This window comes from Canis aureus, chromosome 17 (genome assembly GCF_053574225.1).
Source record: "Canis aureus isolate CA01 chromosome 17, VMU_Caureus_v.1.0, whole genome shotgun sequence".
NCBI classification, from domain to species: Eukaryota; Metazoa; Chordata; class Mammalia; order Carnivora; family Canidae; genus Canis; species Canis aureus.
In genome coordinates, this window is record NC_135627.1 from 41,454,958 (window position 1) to 41,474,998 (window position 20,041).

The following is a 20,041-nucleotide window of genomic DNA, read 5'->3' on the forward strand; positions in this document are numbered from 1 at the left end:
CCCGGGGGGCTCAGCGGTTTCGCGCCTGCCCTTTGGCTCAGGACGGGATCCCAGAGAGCCGGGATCGAGTCCCACATCCGGCTCCTTGCGCGGAGCCTGCTTCTCCCTCTGCCTGTGTCTCTGCCCCTCTCTCTCTCTCTCTCTCTCTCTCTCTCTCTCTCTGTCTCTCATGAATAAATACATAAAAATCTTAACAACAACAACAACAACAAAAACCAACTCAGACGTAATCACTGGACAACAGAAAGCCCCTCCTGCCTCCGCTCCTCACCTCTGGGTACCGGGCAGCTGGGAGAGGACCGGCTGGAACGCGCGGAACCACAGGCGCCTCAGAGGCCGGAGACCCGGAAACCCTGCAGTTTCCCGCCGGAAACCCTGTGCAGTCCCTGTTCTACTACCGTGGAAACCCGATCTCGCGAGATGCTGAGAGATCTGCGGGGCCTCGCAAGGAACAGTGAGTGAGCAGTACCTGTGTGTGCAGTGGCTGCCGGGAAAACCGTCCTCTCCAGGTCAGTAGTGAGGTATCTGCCTCACAGCGTCTGTCAGGCACACCCTAATCCTTGTAGATGCCTCGCCCTGTCGCCTTCAGTGTCACACTGTAGCGGCACGTAGCCCCAGGGTGCTTGCTGCCAAGACGGTGGCGCAAAGGCAAAGGCCGGGGCCGGGAGCTATTGCCTGAGGCCAGAATGGGAGGCGTGAACAGGCACAGGCCCAAGTCTGGCCTTCCTGGAGAACTGAGGGCCCAGTGAAAGGACACAGGTTTTTTGTTTTTGTTTTTGTTTTTAATTTTTATTTATTTATGATAGTCACAGAGAGAGAGAGAGGCGCAGAGACACAGGCAGAGGGAGAAGCAGGCTCCATGCACCGGGAGCCCGATGTAGGATTCGATCCCGGGTCTCCAGGATCGCGCCCTGGGCCAAAGGCAGGCGCCAAACCGCTGCGCCACCCAGGGATCCCGGACACAGGGTTTTTTTTTTTTTTTTTTTTTTTTTTTAATTTTTATTTATTTATGATAGTCACAGAGAGAGAGAGAGAGAGAGAGGCAGAGGGAGAAGCAGGCTCCATGCACCGGGAGCCCGACGTGGGATTCGATCCCGGGTCTCCAGGATCGCGCCCTGGGCCAAAGGCAGGCGCCAAACCGCTGCGCCACCCAGGGATCCCCCGGACACAGGGTTTTGAATCAGAAACTCGGGGCCCCTTCCCCCATCCTCCCAGGTCCAAAGCCTCGACGATCTAAACACAACATTCCGTTGCACATTCTCGGGCCAGTTGTTCCCACCGCCGCCGCAGCAGCTCCAGGTTGTCGAGAATTCAACCCGGGAGACTATCTCTGCCTCTTCCTCACATCTTGCCACTGGAAGAACAACCTTACGGCATTGCTGACTCTTTCTGACCAAGCCTGACCGTCAGCACCCTGCTGTAGTGTAGCTGGCCCCTTCTCCCACACCCCTACCTACATCAGAAAATGTTCTCTTTCCGTAAGGGAGGCTCACAGGCTGGGGCTGGGGCCTAGTCTGGTGAGGAGGAGTGGAGGAAGGGTGCTCACAGAAGGGCAAACAAGGTGCAGCTGGAGCCTGAGGCTGCATTATGTGGCTTGGCTGGGGGGGGGTGGCAAGAGGGGGCGCATTCCTTTGACCTAGTATATCATGCCTGAGTCAAGAAAGAAGCACAAGACCTGCTAAAAGGCAAAACAACATAGTTTGAGGAGACAGAGAAAGCATCAGAAGCAAATACAGGTATGGCAAGGATGATGGAATTGTCAAGTCAGAAATTTATAACAACTATAATTATATAAATATGCTAATAGCTGTAATGCATGAAGCATAGGGCAGGTAAGAACAGATGGGCAAGGTGAGCAGAAAGATAGAAACTACCAAGAAAGTAGCAAAAGAAAATGCTAGAGGTCAAAATCATTGTAACAGACATGAAGAATGCTTTTGATAGGCTTACTAGGAGACTGGCTGAGGGAAGAATTGGTGAACTTGAGGTGGCATTGAGGTTCACAATAGAAATTTCCAAAACCGAAAAGCAGATTTAAAAAAAAGACTAAAAAATAAATAAATAGAATAGCCAAGAACCATGGGACAACTGTACACTGTATGGCATACACATATGGGAATAAAATAAGAAGAAGAAAGAAACAGACAAAATATTTGAAACAATACTGGCTGAGAATTTTCCCAGTCATTCAGACAACACTCCATAGATCCAGGAAGCTCAAAAAATGCCAAGCAAGTTAAGTGCAAAGAAACACACACACACATACACACACACACACACCTAGGCATACCATTTTCAAAAAAAAACAAAAATCGAAGATAAAAAGAACCTTGAAGGAAGCCAGTAGAAGAAAAACACTTTACCTATAGAGGAACAAAGATAAGAATTACATATCACTTTCCTGCATGATTGGTGTGAGCAAGATGAGAGATAAGTAAAATATTTAAAGTGTTGAGAGAACGACATAGACTTGTGTACATTGAAAAATTATCCTTATTCACAAAGGAAGAACATTGAAGAAGGAATCAGTGAAAATAAAATAAAAACTTTTATTTTTAATTGGTCTAACAGGTAATGGTTTGTTCAAAATAATAGCAACAATGTATGTGCTCATTTATTATATATTTTTAGAATATACACATGTATGCTTATGTATTAAGTGAAATAAATGACAGCAATGATAACAAGGAATGAAAGAGAGGAATTAGGATTCTTTTGTATTATAAAGTACTCATTTGTGCAGTGGTATAGTGTTATTTGAAAGTGGACTTGTGTATTAGTCGGGGTTTTCCAGAAACAGAACCAAAAGTGTATACAAAGAAGATAGATAATATAGGTTAAGTGATAGGTAGGTAGATAGCTAGCTAGGTTAGCTAGCTAGCTCACGCATCTATGGAGGCTGAGAAGTTCCACAATCTGTTGTCTGAAACCTGGAAAACCTGGAGCCAGAGGTTTAATTTACTCCAAGTTTGAAGACCTGAGAACCAGAGGGTTCATACTGGTGTAACTCCCAGTCCAAGGCTGAAAGCCTCAGAAAAGGGGGGCTGCTGATGTAAATTCCAAATCTCAAGGCCCAAGAGCAAGAAGCTCCAAAGCCAGAGGGTAGGAGAAGATAAGCATCAGACTTAAGTAGAGAGAGCAAGAATGTACCCTTCCTTTACTTTTTTTTTTGTTTTATTCAGGCCCTCAACCAATAGGTTGATACCCATGCACATTGGTAAGTGTGGATCTTCTTTACTCAGTCTAATGATAAAGTGCTAATCTCCTCCAGAAACACTGTCACAGACACACCCCAAAATAATATTTTACCAGCTTAATGAGCATCCCTTGGCTCATCAAATTAACACAAAGTTAATTATCAAATTTGGATTAGTTGCTAATGTTTATAGCCATGTATATTGCACACATTGTAAATAGACATTACAACCACAAAACAAGTAAAACAAAAAAAGGATGCAAAGAAAGCATTTGATGAAACATAATACCCATTTATTGTAAAAATTCTGAACAACTAGGAATAAAGGAGAATTTTCTTAACTTGATAAAGAACATATACAAAAACCTATATAGCTCACTTTTTAATTGTAAATCAGAAGCTTTCCCACTGAGATCAGGTATAAGCTAATCATGTTCCCTTTCAACACTTCTTTTCAACATCTTACTGGAATTCTTAGCTAAAACTGTGATAGGGTTTGGAGGAAGGAAGGGAGAAACAGAAGCATAAAATACTTTCAGAGTAGTAAAACTACTCTGTACATACACTACAATGATGGGTACATATCATGATAAACCAATGTAATTTGTTCAAACCAACAGAATGTACAACACCAAAAGTAAACCTTAATGTAAACGTGAACTTTAGATGATATGGTGTAGGTTTATCAATTGTAACAATGTTCCACTCTGGTAGAAGTGTCAATAATGGGGAAAGTTGTGTGTACCTATATATGTGATGTCTTTGTACCTTCCACTCTATTTTGATGATACCTTAAATGTGCTCTAAAATATAAACACTATGGCCGAGTTCAAAAAGGGTGTTGCCTGTGTTCTTCTCTAGGATTTTGATGGAATCTTGTCTCACATTTAGATCTTTCATCCATTTTGAGTTTATCTTCGTGTATGGTGAAAGAGAGTGGTCTAGTTTCATTCTTCTGCATGTGGATGTCCAATTTTCCCAGCACCATTTATTGAAGAGACTGTCTTTCTTCCAATGGATAGTCTTTCCTCCTTTATCGAATATTAGTTGCCCATAAAGTTCAGGATCCACTTCTGGATTCTCTCTTCTGTTCCACTGATCTATGTGTCTGTTTTTGTGCCAGTACCACACTGTCTTGATGACCACAGCTTTGTAGTACAACCTGAAATCTGGCATTGTGATGCCCCCAGATATGGTTTTCTTTTTTAAAATTCCCCTGGCTATTCGGGGTCTTTTCTGATTCCACACAAATCTTAAAATAATTTGTTCTAACTCTCTGAAGAAAGTCCATGGTATTTTGATAGGGATTGCATTAAACGTGTATATTGCCCTGGGTAACATTGACATTTTCACAATATTAATTCTGCCAATCCATGAGCATGGAATATTTTTCCATCTCTTTGTGTCCTCCTCAATTTCTTTCAGAAGTGTTCTATAGTTTTGAGGGTATAGATCCTTTACATCTTTGGTTAGGTTTATTCCTAGGTATCTTATGCTTTTGGGTGCAATTGTAAATGGGATTGACTCCTTAATTTCTCTTTCTTCAGTCTCATTGTTAGTGTATAGAAATGCCACTGACTTCTGGGCATTGATTTTGTATCCTGCCACGCTACCGAATTGCTGTATGAGTTCTAGCAATCTTGGGGTGGAGACTTTTGGGTTTTCTATGTAGAGTATCATGTCATCGGCGAAGAGGGAGAGTTTGACTTCTTCTTTGCCAATTTGAATGCCTTTAATGTCTTTTTGTTGTCTGATTGCTGAGGCTAGGACTTCCAGTACTATGTTGAACAGCAGTGGTGAGAGTGGACATCCCTGTCTTGTTCCTGATCTTAGGGGAAAGGCTCCTAGTGCTTCCCCATTGAGAATGATATTTGCTGTGGGCTTTTCATAGATGGCTTTTAAGATGTCGAGGAATGTTCCCTCTATCCCTACACTCTGAAGAGTTTTGATCAGGAATGGATGCTGTATTTTGTCAAATGCTTTCTCTGCATCCAATGAGAGGATCATATGGTTCTTAGTTTTTCTCTTGCTGATATGATGAATCACATTGATTGTTTTACGGATGTTGAACTCGGCCATAGTAACTTCTTGCAAGATACATCCACGAAGGCAAAAGAAACAAAAGCAAAAATGAACTATTGGGACTTCATCAAGATAAGAAGCTTTTGCACAGCAAAGGATACAGTCAACAAAACTCAAAGACAACCTACAGAATGGGAGAAGATATTTGCAAATGACATATCAGATAAAGGGCTAGTTTCCAAGATCTATAAAGAACTTATTAAACTCAACACCAAAGAAATAAACAATCCAATCATGAAATGGGCAAAAGACATGAACAGAAATCTCACAGAGGAAGACATAGACATGGCCAACATGCACATGAGAAAATGTTCTGCATCACTTGCCATCAGGGAAATACAAATCAAAACTACAATGAGATACCACCTCACACCAGTGAGAATGGGGAAAATTAACAAGGCAGGAAACAACAAATGTTGGAGAGGATGCGGAGAAAAGGGAACCCTCATACACTGTTGGTGGGAATGTGAACTGGTGCAGCCACTCTGGAAAACTGTGTGGAGGTTCCTCAAACAGTTAAAAATATACCTGCCCTACGACCCAGCAATTGCACTGTTGGGGATTTACCCCAAAGATACAAATGCAATGAAACGCTGGGACACCTGCACCCCGATGTTTATAGCAGCAATGGCCACGATAGCCAAACTGTGGAAGGAGCCTCGGTGTCCAACGAAAGATGAATGGATAAAGAAGATGTGGTTTATGTATACAATGGAATATTACTCAGCTATTAGAAATGACAAATACCCACCATTTGCTTCAACGTGGATGGAACTGGAGGGTATTATGCTGAGTGAAGTAAGTCAGTCGGAGAAGGACAAACATTATATGTTCTCATTCATTTGGGGAATATAAATAATAGTGAAAGGGAATATAAGGGAAGGGAGAAGAAATGTGTGGGAAATATCAGAAAGGGAGACAGAACGTAAAGACTGCTAACTCTGAGAAACGAACTAGGGGTGGTAGAAGGGGAGGAGGGCGGGGGGTGGGAGTGAATGGGTGACGGGCACTGGGTGTTATTCTGTATGTTAGTAAATTGAACACCAATAAAAAATAAATTAAAAAAAATAAATAAAATATAAACACTATTTAAGAAAAAAAATGTAAAAAGAGGCCAAAAATTGCAATGCCCCTGAGGACAATTACTTTTACTTTAGTGTTGTACTTATTCCTGGAGCTTATAGAGAACCATAACACATAGTAGGCATTCAGTAGCTATTTGTGGAATGAACAACCCAGTGACTAAATAAGTATTTTTCCCCTGGCTTCCGCTTAGATTTCAGCAAGCCTAAAAATTAATGGAAATTCTAAAATGAACTATTGAGTCTCTCCCAGTAGCATCTTCATTGTATACCCAAAAGCATTTAATTATCACATCCTTTTCTTAGTGTGTTTATAGCTGTGTGATTACAAGAAGTTTAGGGTTCTTTGTTGCTGTTTTAGTTAGTGTGTGCATGAATAAGGTTGTATAAATTATAAGAATAAAATATATAACTATTGTTTTACCAAAGGAAATAAATGCAAATATAATGCAGTGATTCTGTGATTTACAAATATATTGTCACTGTAATATGAAGATAAATGCACATGTTGCATAATGATTTGCTATAAAACATTTTAAGAACAGCATCAAACAAAAAAGAAGCTGATCTCTGTAATGTCAGGCTGCATCACATTATGCAGTATCAACAACACTAGAACATTCAAAATAGCATATTATGTGGCTTGTCTTATTTATAAAATATTCAAAGACATTTGGTTTCTTTAGAATGCAAGTAATCACTCCAACTTCCTAATGAGCAAGAATGGAGCTGTCTCTGGCTCCTAATACTAAGTAGCTAGATTTACCAGTTTTCCTGAAACTGTCCCAAGGTTTAGCAATGTGTCCTAATCTCTAACCCCAAATAAAGTGTTTCATTAGATTATGATTGAAAATAGTGCAATTTAAGGAGTAGCAATCAGATCTGGTCTCAGAAATGTAGGAAAGAATATGTATGACATGGGTCATTAAAGGGGAAAATACCTTTCAGAAAGTGTCAATTAGCAAAAGCTTAAATATTTACCCTTATTAAAAGTATATATGCTGAATTTTTTTATTAAAATAATAACTCATATTGAATATGGCAAGAACAAAAAGATACGGAGACAATAAAATTTATTTCCACTCAAGTGTAACTATTCTTGATAGTTGGAAAGACAAATACCATATGATTTCACTCATATGCGGAATTTAAGAAATAAAACAGATGAAAATAGGGGAAGAGAAGGAAAAAGAAAATAAGAGGAAAACAGGGAGGCAAACCATAAGAGACTCAACTATAGGAAACAAACTGAGGGTTGCTAGAGGGAAGAGAAATAGGGGTATGGGGTAACTGAGTGATGGGCATTAAAGAGGGCACGTTATGTAATGAGCACTGGGTGCTCGTTGTATGCAACTGATGAATCACTGAACTCTACCTCTAAAGCTAATAATACAATATGTTATTTAAATTGATTTTTAAATAAAAAGTTTAAAAAAAACTTTGATAGTTGGGTAAATATCCCTCCAATTATGTGTACAGAGGGGAGAAGAATTAGAAAGAATTAGAAGGTACACACAGTCTTGTAAGCTTTTTTTTTTTTTTTGTAATAGTCTTTTACCATTAACAACATACTATAACACTTTTTCCGTATCATTAAATTTTATTTCTTACTTAAGCATTATGTAATCCTCTGCTAATTTCTCATAATTATGCTATGGTTTTGAGGAAGTAATCTATAATAGTATGAGGTTATGGAAAAGTATGGGGTTGTGTAAAAGGGGAAACAAGATGCTTAGAATCAACCTCATCTTACCTAGAGATCTACATTTTTATCTTAGGGTCTTTCCCATCAAATTTAAATATTTCATTACTGAGATTGGAAATTTTTTGTCTCCCATCCCTATCCTCAACAGCATTCATTAGAATTCTTACACTTCAAATCTGTTGAGAGTATAATCAATTCAAATTAGGAACACTGTGACTCTTTTTGAGAAAACACTTGTAATCATTACCACCAGACTATATTTTTCACATACTGGAGCACTGGCTGAAATGAAGGATCACATCTTTCCCTCTCCCCTCTCTTCTGTCCTCTCTGTACCTTCCTGCCCATCGTTTCCTTTTTTCTGTTCTTGTGGATGGTAGTAGGAAACAAAGAATCATCAGTCTCAGTAATTAAATATTTAAATTTAGTGGGGAAAAAAATCCTAAAATGAAAATGTTAAAACATATAGGTAAGGTGGAGTTAGATGTAAACATTCCTGATTTAATTAACAAGACAATGGGCCTTGTTAGAAAAATTTAAAAATAAAATTAAAACAAGATAAAACAAAATAAAACTATATTTTCCAGCCTCCCTTGCCACTGCAACATTTTCTAAGGTATCAGCGGAAGTCCACTGAAACATTTGGATGTGTTTTACGTTCTCATATACTCATCATCCTTTTTTTCCTTGTTGTTTGCTTGTTAGTGTCTTATTACAGCCTGTAATACAAGGCTGAAGGTCAACTTGAGACAGGTGACTATGAGAATTATAGCAGTCACTATGAATGGTGGAGCATGGAGATTGAAGAAGTCTGTGAAAACGGTAACCTCCTGAAGCTAATGAAGGACTTCCTAACTCTGATATTCTTTCTATATTAAAAACAAAAACATTTCTCAAGCCACTTTTACCTGTTATCTACTTTGTGCAGCTGAAGACAATCCATAACTGATATTTTCTCTTTCCAAACTCACTGTTTTTTAGAATCTTATTCCATAGATAAAAAGAAATAAATAAAACTCCCATACATTATCATAATTCTTTCCAAATAATCCCTTATTGTTGTCTTACTGAAATTCAGATGGAAACAAGTCTCATCTTTTTTGCAGCTTTCTTAAGGAACTATTTTTTATTTTCCTTCATCCCTCATCTTTTGGCATCTGAGATAATCCGAGATTAGAGGAACACTCTCCTCCTACCTCATGGCTCCTTCTGCACAGTGATGCATCTAGCCATATGTAAAAACATCTTCTGTCCTTTAAGATCATGCAATTTGACTATTCCCACAACATGCATTCTGATTTCTGCTTTCTTATGATTCCTTCTGTCTGCCCCTGATTGGCCTCCAACGTTTAAATAATTCGAATGACTACAATATTCACACAGATGACTATTACTGAGATTCTTAAATTCTCATTACATACAAATGTTCATGCTCACTTAATTTCAACCACTTACTCCCAACTATGCAAACTGATTTTCAGCAGCCTCTATAAGGGTTCATCTCTGAAATTTTAAATTGAAGATTTCTCACTCTGACCAGAACCCCTCTTCTGTATCACACTAAACATAAACACTCCATACTTTTGACCGTTCTCATATGTCTCCTTAAACCTTCTCTTCTACTTTTTCCTGTGCTCATCCTTATAACCGAGTATTAAAACTATTCTCATATTGATACCGTTACTTCTGTTCTTCTCCTTATCCTTTTGTGCTATCTCCTAAAAATAAAAAAACAACCCAACCTTGAATCAGTAAAATGGTTTGATCCCTCCTATCTTCAGAACACTTGGTGGTCCAAAAACTAAAGTACTTCACTCTGTCAGCTTTGCTGCTACTAATTCATAATCTAAAAAACTCAGTTGGGCCCGAAATGCTGTCTGCAATTCTTATGCATAACCGATATCACATGGCTCTTTCATATCTTGAAAGGCAATCGAAGCCATTAATTCTGCCAGATGAGAGAATAAACTATCTCAAAGGAAGCAGGTTTATCTGAATATATATTGATATAATGGTTTTTCAGATTATCTGAATATATATGAATATAATGGTTTTTCAGATAAAATTATTTTAAAAATAGAAAATTGTGCTGGTATGTAAATATGTAGCTAATTTAGAAAACTACATATCACCTGTTGTACCTGAAATATGTAGGTTTCATTCAGCAGAACTGAAATATGTGTGGAGGTGTGTGTATCATTCTAGGGAGTTTATATTCTATTAGAAATTATAGGTAAAAAAATTGTAAACAGCAAAATTTGCACTGATACGGCTTTATGCAAAGTAAAAATACTTCTAATTTGAAAGCATTTATAATATACAAAAGGCATTTCTAGTTGAAAAAACTGGAAGCTAAACATCAAAGAGAATCATATTTTAGGTAGTCAGTAGTCATGTGTGTTTACAAAAATAGTGTACATTGGGACACCTGGGTGGCTCAGCAGTTGAGTGTCTGCCTTCGGCTCAGGGATCTGAGATCAAGTCCCACATTGGGCTCCCCACATAAAGCCTGCTTCTCCCTCTGCCTATATCTCTGCCTCTCTGTGTCTCTCATGAATAAATAAACAAAACCTTTTAAAAAAAAGTATACATAATATACATATTGTTTTACTTCCTATTTTTTCCATATGAACATATCATAACCCTATTTTCACACTCAATTATTCTTTACCATCATTTTAATGATATGGCATTATTCCATATCAATGTCTGAAAGTTAAACATTCTACTATTGATTTTAATTGGTGCCAGCTTACAAATATTAGGAACAATGTTCAATATATATCTTGCACAAATAGCTTTGTGCAGTTTATTACTTTTTAGAATTAAGTTTATTCTACTTTTTAAAAATTTAATAATAATATTCTGGCTTGAACTAACATATTCTATAACATGGATTAGAAGACTCAGCATTAAGATATCAGTTCTTCTGAAATAGAGTTATAGCATAAATCTGATCTCAGTCACAATCCAAGCTGGATTGTTTTCTAGAAATTGAGAAGATGATTTTGAAATTTTTTTGAATGGATAAAGGATCAAGAATAGCTAAAGCAATTTAGAGAAATGTACACAACATGTTGAAGGAATCCAAGACTTTTTAAAAAGATTTTTATTTCTTTATTGGAGAAAGAAAGAGCACAAGCAGGAGGAGCAGCAGAGGGAGAGGGAGAAGCAGGCTACTCATTGAGCAGGAAGCCTGATTCGCGTCTCTGTCCCAGGACCCCAGAATCATGACTTCATTCAAAGGCAGACCCAGCTGACTGAGCCACAAGGTACCCTAGGAATCCAAGGTTTAATATAAGGCTACAGTAATCCATACGGTGTGGTCTCCCAGAAAGATAAACAAATTGATCAGTGGAGCACTATAGAGAGTACAGAAATAAATGTACATATAGATGGTCAAGTAATCTTCAAGAATGCCAAGCAACTCACTGGGGAATAGAAAATCTGTTCACCAAATGGTGCTGGAATATCAATATGGGGAGGAAAAAAGCCTTCTACTTCACACCATGCACAAAAATAAAAAATCCTCTTTAGATGAATCAGAGTCATAAATGTAAAAACCAAAAATGTAATGTTTTAGAAGAGAAGGAGAAAGTATCTCTATGACTTTGGCATAGCTAAATACTTCTCAAACCAATCAAAGAAAGAGATAACTATTAAAGAAAAAAAAAGGATGGATTAGACTTAATCAAAAATTACAAAATTTTTCCTCATTAAAAAAAAATCGCTAACAAAATCCATAGATAGGGCAGCCCCGGTGGCGCAGCGGTTTAGCGCCGCCTGCAGCCCAGGGTGTGATCTGGAGACCCAGGATCGAGTCCCATGTCAGGCTCTCTGCATGGAGCCTGCTTCTCCCTCTGCCTGTCTCTCTCTCTCTCTCTCTCTCTCTCTGCATCTCTATGAATAAATAAATAAAATCTTTAAAAAAAATCCATAGATATTCTAAAGACTCAAAAAGTACTTATAGCCAAAACATACTAAGAACTATTGAAACTCAATTATAAAAGACAAGTCAATAAAAATGAGCAAAACATTTCACAAAATATATGAAAATGGTGAAGAATTTGAGAAATTGTTCAACACCATTAAGTCATCAGGGAAATAAAAACGCTTAAATCATAATGAGGCAATGAAATACACCCACGTACTAAATCAATTTAAAAAATGATAACTCCAAATATTAGAAAAGTCCATGACCCTCATACATTGGTGGTGGAAGTATAAAATGGTACAACTACTTTGGAGAATTGGTCTCTTAAAAACTTTAACATGTATCTACCTTGTAACTCAGGTATTCCACTCTTAGGTGCTTACCCAAAAACATGAAAACAGTACAACATAGCAGCATTCCAGATAATAGCCAAAAAAATGGTTAACAACATAAGGAGTTGCATAAACTGTGATATGTACATTCAATTAGAAATAATCAGCTGTAAAAAACTGACAAGCTCCTCAAACATACAACAGCATTATCGAACATTAAATGTGCTGAGTGCTAGAAGCCAGATACCAAAGGATGTACACACAAAGTCACACAAAATAACCTGTGTGGGTCCACTTATATGTAACTCCTAACTTTGCTAATAGACTTGGACTTTCTATTCTATTTATTAAAATGATTCAAACAACAATTTAAATGCTTAGAATATTTCACATCCACATTCTTCAACAACAATGTTGGCCTTTGTTTCTAACAGTAATAGCAAACATTGGCGATTATGATATTTTCCAGCAAAATTGGTGAGTTTAGTGGTGGTAGCAGAAGCATTCTGACAAGATTCGTCCATCTTTGATATAGCATACTTCTGTAAACATAAAAATGTTCAGCATTGTCTTCTCACATGGTTTCCTGCAAAAATTCTTGCAGCCGTTCTAGATTTCACAAAATTATATTAATCCTGGGTATGATTTCAATTCTGGGTCTTTTTTTTTTTTTTTTTTTTTTAAGAATTATAAGCTTTCCAGAAGCTCAGCAAAAGATTGCTTCTCCAGTCTCTGTAACCCAGATGGGCATTCAGAGGAATCAGTGATAATGCAATTTGAAGTAGTGGGAGAAAACAGCTTTGAGCAAGCAACTGACAATGTCTACTGTAGCAGTCAACACTGTCACTCAATTTAATTAAAAGTTTCTAACTGTGATCGTGTTTAGAAAGGCCTACTTGAGATTTTAATGAAAATCTCTTCAATGTTTCAAACCTAAATATGACAGTATATGTTGATTTCGAATGAATATGTATTTTTATTATATTAAAGAAAGAGATCAAACAAGGTAAAATTCTTGGAGTTTCTCAGACTTCTAGAGAAGGTTTGATTGCCAAGGTGATCACCTTATTATGAGTTTTTTTTTTTTTATGAGTTTTAATCTTAGTGGTGAAATCTATCAAATGATCTACTCTACATCCATTAAAAGAGTATATATTAATACTCTTATTTGCGTTATGCTAATTAACCTACTAATACTTATGTCTTATAGTTTTTATAGTATCTTGTAGATAAATCATTAATATTAGTGTTTTAGCACTTCTACTTCTAAATATGTTTAAGTTCCTTTTATTTTTGATGCAAGCTTTTCGATATCAATATGATAACTTCTTAAAAAGAATTGGGACACCATCCATCCTTTTCTGTAAACCAAAGAAGTTTAAATCCCCAGAGAATAATTTGTTGTGTAAGGCTTGAAATATATTGATTTTTATCATGACTGAGCCCATCCTGTTGTGGATAGCTCCTTGCCAATTTTCCCCCAAGTATATCACTTCTGTGTTTTTCTCTTAAACTAATTAAAATAATAGATATTTTTCAACACTGATAGGACTAAAAGTGTGCTCAGTAAAATGGATAGAAAATATCTACATTAAAGACCATCAATTGAAATTTCAGAATTCAAGTTTCAAAGATTTATAAAATTTTATAATTTTATAACATTTTCAAATCTTCTAGGGAAAGAAAAAAAAATAACAAGAACCAAAATTAGTCCAAACAAAGGTTCAATACAGAGAATGAAATTTCACTTTCTGAATGTTGATACTGTTCCTAAATCAGAGCCAATTATTATACTATGCATTTTATACCTACTTAAAATAGAATCACCATTAGAATAAATGGCGACACTTTAAAACAAGCAAGTCTCAGATATTTCAACACATAAACACATAAGAATGTTCTCAAGAAGCTGCAAATAAAGCAACAGAGAAAGTCCTGAGATCCTGAAAACCAGCGATCTACATTATAAAGGCTGAGGAGATTCCCAATGCAGTGATGAAGGGATATCACAAACCTGATTTCTCTGCTGAAGACCTGGAGAGCAATCAGTCCTGATTGCAGTAAAAGGACTAATATTGATCCTTTGTCCAAGTGATTTGCCTATCTTTCATAGCCTATTGCCACAAAGTTCCTAGAGTGCTCTTTCTTAAAGGTAAATTTAACCATTTCCCTTTATGTATAACTTCTTTCAGCAACATCTTCTCTTTCTAGTGGTGCATTTTAAATAGTTTGACATAGCTTTATCTGTTTCCATCTTCTCACACTCTGCACTCCAAAATGAACTTTTTTTAAAAGGTTTTATTTATTTATTTATGAGAGACACAGTGAGAGAGAGGCAGAGACATAGGCAGACTGAAAAGCAGGCTCCCTGCAGGGAGCCTGATATAGGACTCCATCGTAGGACCCCAGGATCTCGTCCTGAGCAGAAGGCAGAGGCTCAACCACAGAGCCACCCAGGTGTCCCCTCAATTAACTGTTAGATGTTTTTCCACAGGTTCTGGATTTCTCTTACCCCTGAGACTCCTCAAGTCCTTAACCCCTTATTCAGGACCATTATCTTTTTGTTCCTCCATACCAGGTTTCCTGTGTAGATAATTCTCTGTTGGTAACTATTTTTAACGTTATTTCTTCTGGATTATTGTCCTGACTCCCTATACTACATGCAGAGTTTATGCCACTTCTCATAGTATAGGTCTTAGTTTTGATCTTTTTGGATTCTACAATGATATTTATTAAGGACAAAGAACAATTTGTTAACTATCTGGATAGATGCTCTATGGCGTGTGCCATTTTAGAGCTAAAATTCAAAGCAATAGGTCTAAGGATGCGTAAAGATGTTCAATAGCATATAAAAATAGGATATATAACTACAATGTAGCTGCTATTGGGAGGGCACCTCAATATTTGGCAAAGTATCACTGACTTCTTACCAGGATGCCCCATTTGGGTTCACCACCCCAATGTTCAACACTAAATTCAGTTTTAAAAATGAAAATGAAGTACTGCTAATATTTATATTCAGATTGCCATATGCTACATGTTATTCTAAATGTTTTACATTTATTACCTTATTTAACCTTTATAATAATCCTAGTATAATTATTTTCTGTATTTTACAGGTAACTGCTTGTAAAGAGCTAGTGTGTAGTAGGACAAGCTTTTGGAACTCAGTTAACTTACTCTAGAGTTGTGCAAATAACTACTGAATTATGCTAGTTTATATAGGTAAATAATATAGCAGACATTTACACGTAAAACATGTTACTTACAGAGTCACAGAGAAGCCAGTAAGAGTCAAGCCTATATATAATTTCATGAATTTAGTCAGTGAATATTCTGGTTTCCAGTAGAACTTTAAGACAGTGAAAGCCCAATAGACATGCAGATTATTTCAACTATGAAAGACCTACTTTTAAAAGCATAGTAATATATGCCACCCATTTTAAAAATGTATTTTTAATATATTTAAAATACATTCTTATATTTTAAAAGTAGACATTCAGGAAATGGAAAAACATAAAGGAAAATACAATTTGCCTTTCATGAACTACAGACAAATTAAATTATTTGCAGCCTATTCTGAGTCTTGTTTTCCTAGTATTCTAAGAAAATGCACTTAAGTTACAGATAACTGCTTTGGGCCTATATCTTTTAATTTATTTTATTATATGGGTATTATTATTTGTGTTCATTAAAATTCACTGAACCCTGAAGTTGTTGTAAGAAAACATAAACCAGAGGCAATGGTATTCTCATACTATTTCTATACATCTCTGAAAAAAAATATTCTAAAGAAATATCATTTACGTAAATGATATTTTAAATTGTGCTTACAGGCTTTGTTTAATGAGCAAAATAATAAAATAATTTAAATATATTTTGTTGATATATTTTAATCATGTTTGTATGTGCCATTTTATTCATTGTAAGTCACTTATTTAGATATGGGTCCAAATTATATTTCATTTGGAAAAAAGAATAACAGTGCTCTGGCTTAGATGACACATATGAGTTATGTGCAATTTATCTGTTTCCTGTCTGCTACAATGCATGATGCTTGACCATAACACAGCAATAACTGTACACAGAGATGGTTTCTCTTAAAACTTTTTGGGTAAGAAGAGAACATGTGGTGGAAATTCAATAGATCCATCTTACTGAAATAAAGGCATTTGAATGAGAACAAAATCGAAACATCTATCTAGTACAATTATCCCTAGCATCTTCCATATATATGTGTGTATGTATGTGTGTGTACATATACACATTTGTATATGTTTCTGTATGTGTGCATACATACGTTATAGGTAACCATAGACAAAATACTGTTTTAGGAACTATAGAACTACCCAGAAGGAGAAAATATCTTTTCCTGATTTGCATACTTATACATAATAAGAATGGAAAATAATAACCTCCTTTCATACTGCTGCCCAGTCTATAAGTATTCAGTTATTCTGTCAACTGAGAAGTTCTAGTCCGAAATGAAGCTCCCCCTCCTCAAAACTAAGTGACCTCATGAACTCTGATGCTGAAAACTCAAGTTGTCTTATTCACATATCTTGTATCCATGCTTGATAATGGGAAACCTGCAGACCTCTCATGAAAACCATTATTCTAATAACAAGGCCGGATAATAAGACAATAGAAAGAGGGTATTTGACCCTCTATAAGTGGCAAATAAGAAAGCCTTTATTGTAAGAGCTCTTCTGATTCTAATGGAAAGTCACTAAGGCTAAAAGTTCAAATCCCTTTTTTCCTATTTACTCACTTTATGATTATGATCAATTTCATTTAAAATGGCTTTCTTAAGTCTAGTTCTAAAATGGTACATAATTACTACTGAGCCACTCACAGAGATCGAGTTACCATTTGGTTCTAAGTTAATTATTTTAAACTACTAAGGTTAATTTTTACACTATTTGCTGCCTCACCTTTGCAGTTGCAAAAAAAATTGCTTAAAAATATTCTACTCTCATAAAAGAATTAGTATGCTTCCAAAGATGTTGATTTTTTTCATGGCATAATTCATATTTTCAGAAACTCTGATTCTATTATATAAATATGAAGTGTTCACCCAGTGACCTGAAAAGCTAACGTGTCTCTAATGGAAACATCAGGCCCAGCATATGTGTAGAACAAATGTCTGTGACGTAGACACATCTGATAATTTCTGTCATGAACAGGTAACATATATACTTGAGTAATTCAATCATTGTGTTCAGTGTTTAGCACTGAATATCAAGAATAAATGGATTGACTAGGAATGAGCCCACTCTGCTAGCCATATATAGAAATGTCTTGGGTGTCACAGATCACACATATTTCAGAAAATATTCTGCTTCTCCCAGAAACCGATATTTCAAAATGATAAATATCTTTCTATGGACCTAGAGGAGTTATATGAACATTCAGGAATAGCTGCTTTCTAAACTTGTCAAATATTTTCTGTTAAAATAATTTAAATCAATATGAAATTTGTGGTAAGCATGTGCAAACTAGTGGTTATTATTAAAATAATGTTTTATTCAGTAATGTTGCTTAAGGGATACAGGTTATAATTCATGTAGCATTTGACTACAATAACATATTTTTGTGTGAACATTATTAAATTTTTATTTACTATCACTTTTAATATTACAAATCTCAGTATTCCAAAATTGATTTAACAATTTTGAAAATAGAATTTTGAAACAATAAATACAATAGTTTCAATAGCAATGTTAAGATTTTTAGATTGCAAATTGAAGTTAATAAGCAATTTTTTGTTTCAAATTATGTAATATAAAATAAGCAAATATTCCTCAAAAGTTTCCTCAAAGGTGAAATTAGCTTATAGGTTGTCCCATCTAAAAACAATCTAATGGACCTCAAAATGCTTTTTTTTTTTTTGAACTTGAATAGTCAAGCATAATACATAAGCATGGCAATTGCTGAGTATGTCCAAGATGATTGAAATTTGCTTTTATGAACACAACTTACTGACCTTTGAGAAAATTTTTGATGAGATTCTACTGGCCTATAATAGCATGAAAAGAAAACATTTTCCTTTTACACTTCTCAAAGTTTACAATATGGAAAAAATAATTTGTATAAATGAATTAATTTAGCTGTATCTTTGTTAATTTACCACATAATGTAAGCAAAATCTTAACAAACAGCCTCCAAAACCCTATAAAATCAAACTTACATATGAATAGGCCAAACATATCTTATTAACCTGTGATTAAATCAAATCTTGGTCTACAAGAAAATACAAGTTTGAAGATACACCTATATTGTTGATTAGGCAAATGCTTTCAATTTGCTCTTCCAAAGAAAATGCAAAATGAATACTTATTAGTGTACAACATGTAAAACAACCAATCTGAAATTCAAATATTCCATTTCTATGCATGTCCAAGTTTGCTTCCATTTTCTGTGCATATTTTCATGTGCAACCATATGCTTAAAGACAATCTCCAATACCCAGATGACAATTTACCTTTTTAAAATATCCTTTAAATCTCTTTTAATCCTCACTTCTCATATGAAGCATATTAAATGAGTTAAGATGATTAGAATTAACTCATCTTTACTGTGGAATTTAGATTGCTGCATTTGTCACCATGTTCTTTTTCTTGAATACTTTGACATTATTTCCCAGCATGCTTAAATCTTATTGCTTGAATAAGACCTTCCCATAACTTCCCAGCAAGAATTAATCTTTTGCTCCCCTCTCCTTTCAAATATATTTTTTTAAACTTTAATTATAGTTCTTATTGGATTAGGTCTCACTGATTTTAAGCCCCTAGACTGAAGGAAACTTTCATTTAGACATATTTGGTTCCTCCAGGAATAGTTATGCATAATAAATGTGTAGTAAATACTTACTGAATTGTGTTGCAAATTAAGATACTGCTTGTCTGGAAAGTCTTATGAAAAGAATAATACATTATAATCACTTTGATACATCAATATTTCAGCTACACTAGACAAAAATAATACATAAATGAAGAAAAAACAAATAATGTCCTCATTGTCCATAAAGTAAAAAAAAAAAAAAGTTATCACTATATGTAAATATATTTATTTATTTTAATGATTTATTTATTTATTTGAGAAAAAGAGTGTGTACATGAGTGTTGGGGGGGAGCGGCAGGGGCAGAGAATCTTCAAGTAGACTCCCTGCTGAGTGCAGAGCCTGAAACATGCGGCTCACTTTCACAATCCATGAGATAAATGACCTGATCCCAAACTGAGAGTCCATTGCTCAACTGACTGAGTCACCCAGGCATCCCTACCTAAATGTATGGTCTATTTTAAGAAAGGGTGGTATTGTCTAGAAAGTGTTTTTCAACCTCAACATTTTTGTGTTAGATAATTCCTTATTGTTGGGGGATGTTCTGTGAATTTAAGAATATTTATCAGTAAATACCCATAACATCCCCCAAATTGTGGCAATCAAATGTTTCCAGATGTTGCCAAATATCCTCAGAGGCCAAAATTATCTGTGGTAGAAAACTTCTTGTTTTGGGAGGGGGAAAAGAATCATAATATATTATCATCACTCTCAAAGTTGAGCTTTTTGACCACAAAAATTTCTCTTGAGTTTATTAAATGACTGGATTTAACAGTGGATTTTTGTCTAAAGGAAGTAAAAAAGAAAGGAAATGGAGACTTATCTTTATTTCTGATCACAGAGATTATCAGGAGGAGAATTTAGAAGTA

At 35.8% G+C, this 20,041-nt stretch overlaps 2 long non-coding RNA genes across 6 annotated transcripts in view; one reads left to right on the forward strand and one right to left on the reverse strand.

The window, feature by feature from the left end:
* LOC144287542 (uncharacterized) overlaps positions 1-359 on the reverse strand; it is a 73,941-nt gene extending 73,582 nt beyond the window's left edge. The window contains exon 1 of one of the 2 annotated variants that reach the window (XR_013355326.1): positions 272-359. This is a non-coding gene — a long non-coding RNA (uncharacterized LOC144287542). The remainder of the gene's footprint in view (positions 1-271) is intronic. The other variant, XR_013355327.1, reaches the window with a different exon arrangement.
* Positions 360-391: 32 nt separating this feature from the next.
* Positions 392-20,041, forward strand: part of LOC144287930 (uncharacterized) — a 124,229-nt gene continuing 104,579 nt past the window's right edge. For 2 of the 4 annotated variants that reach the window (XR_013355758.1, XR_013355760.1), the window contains exon 1: positions 392-509. This is a non-coding gene — a long non-coding RNA (uncharacterized LOC144287930). Of the gene's footprint in view, positions 510-1,166; positions 1,737-3,182; positions 3,218-20,041 lie in introns of those variants that run through there. The other 2 variants (XR_013355759.1, XR_013355761.1) reach the window with 2 other exon arrangements.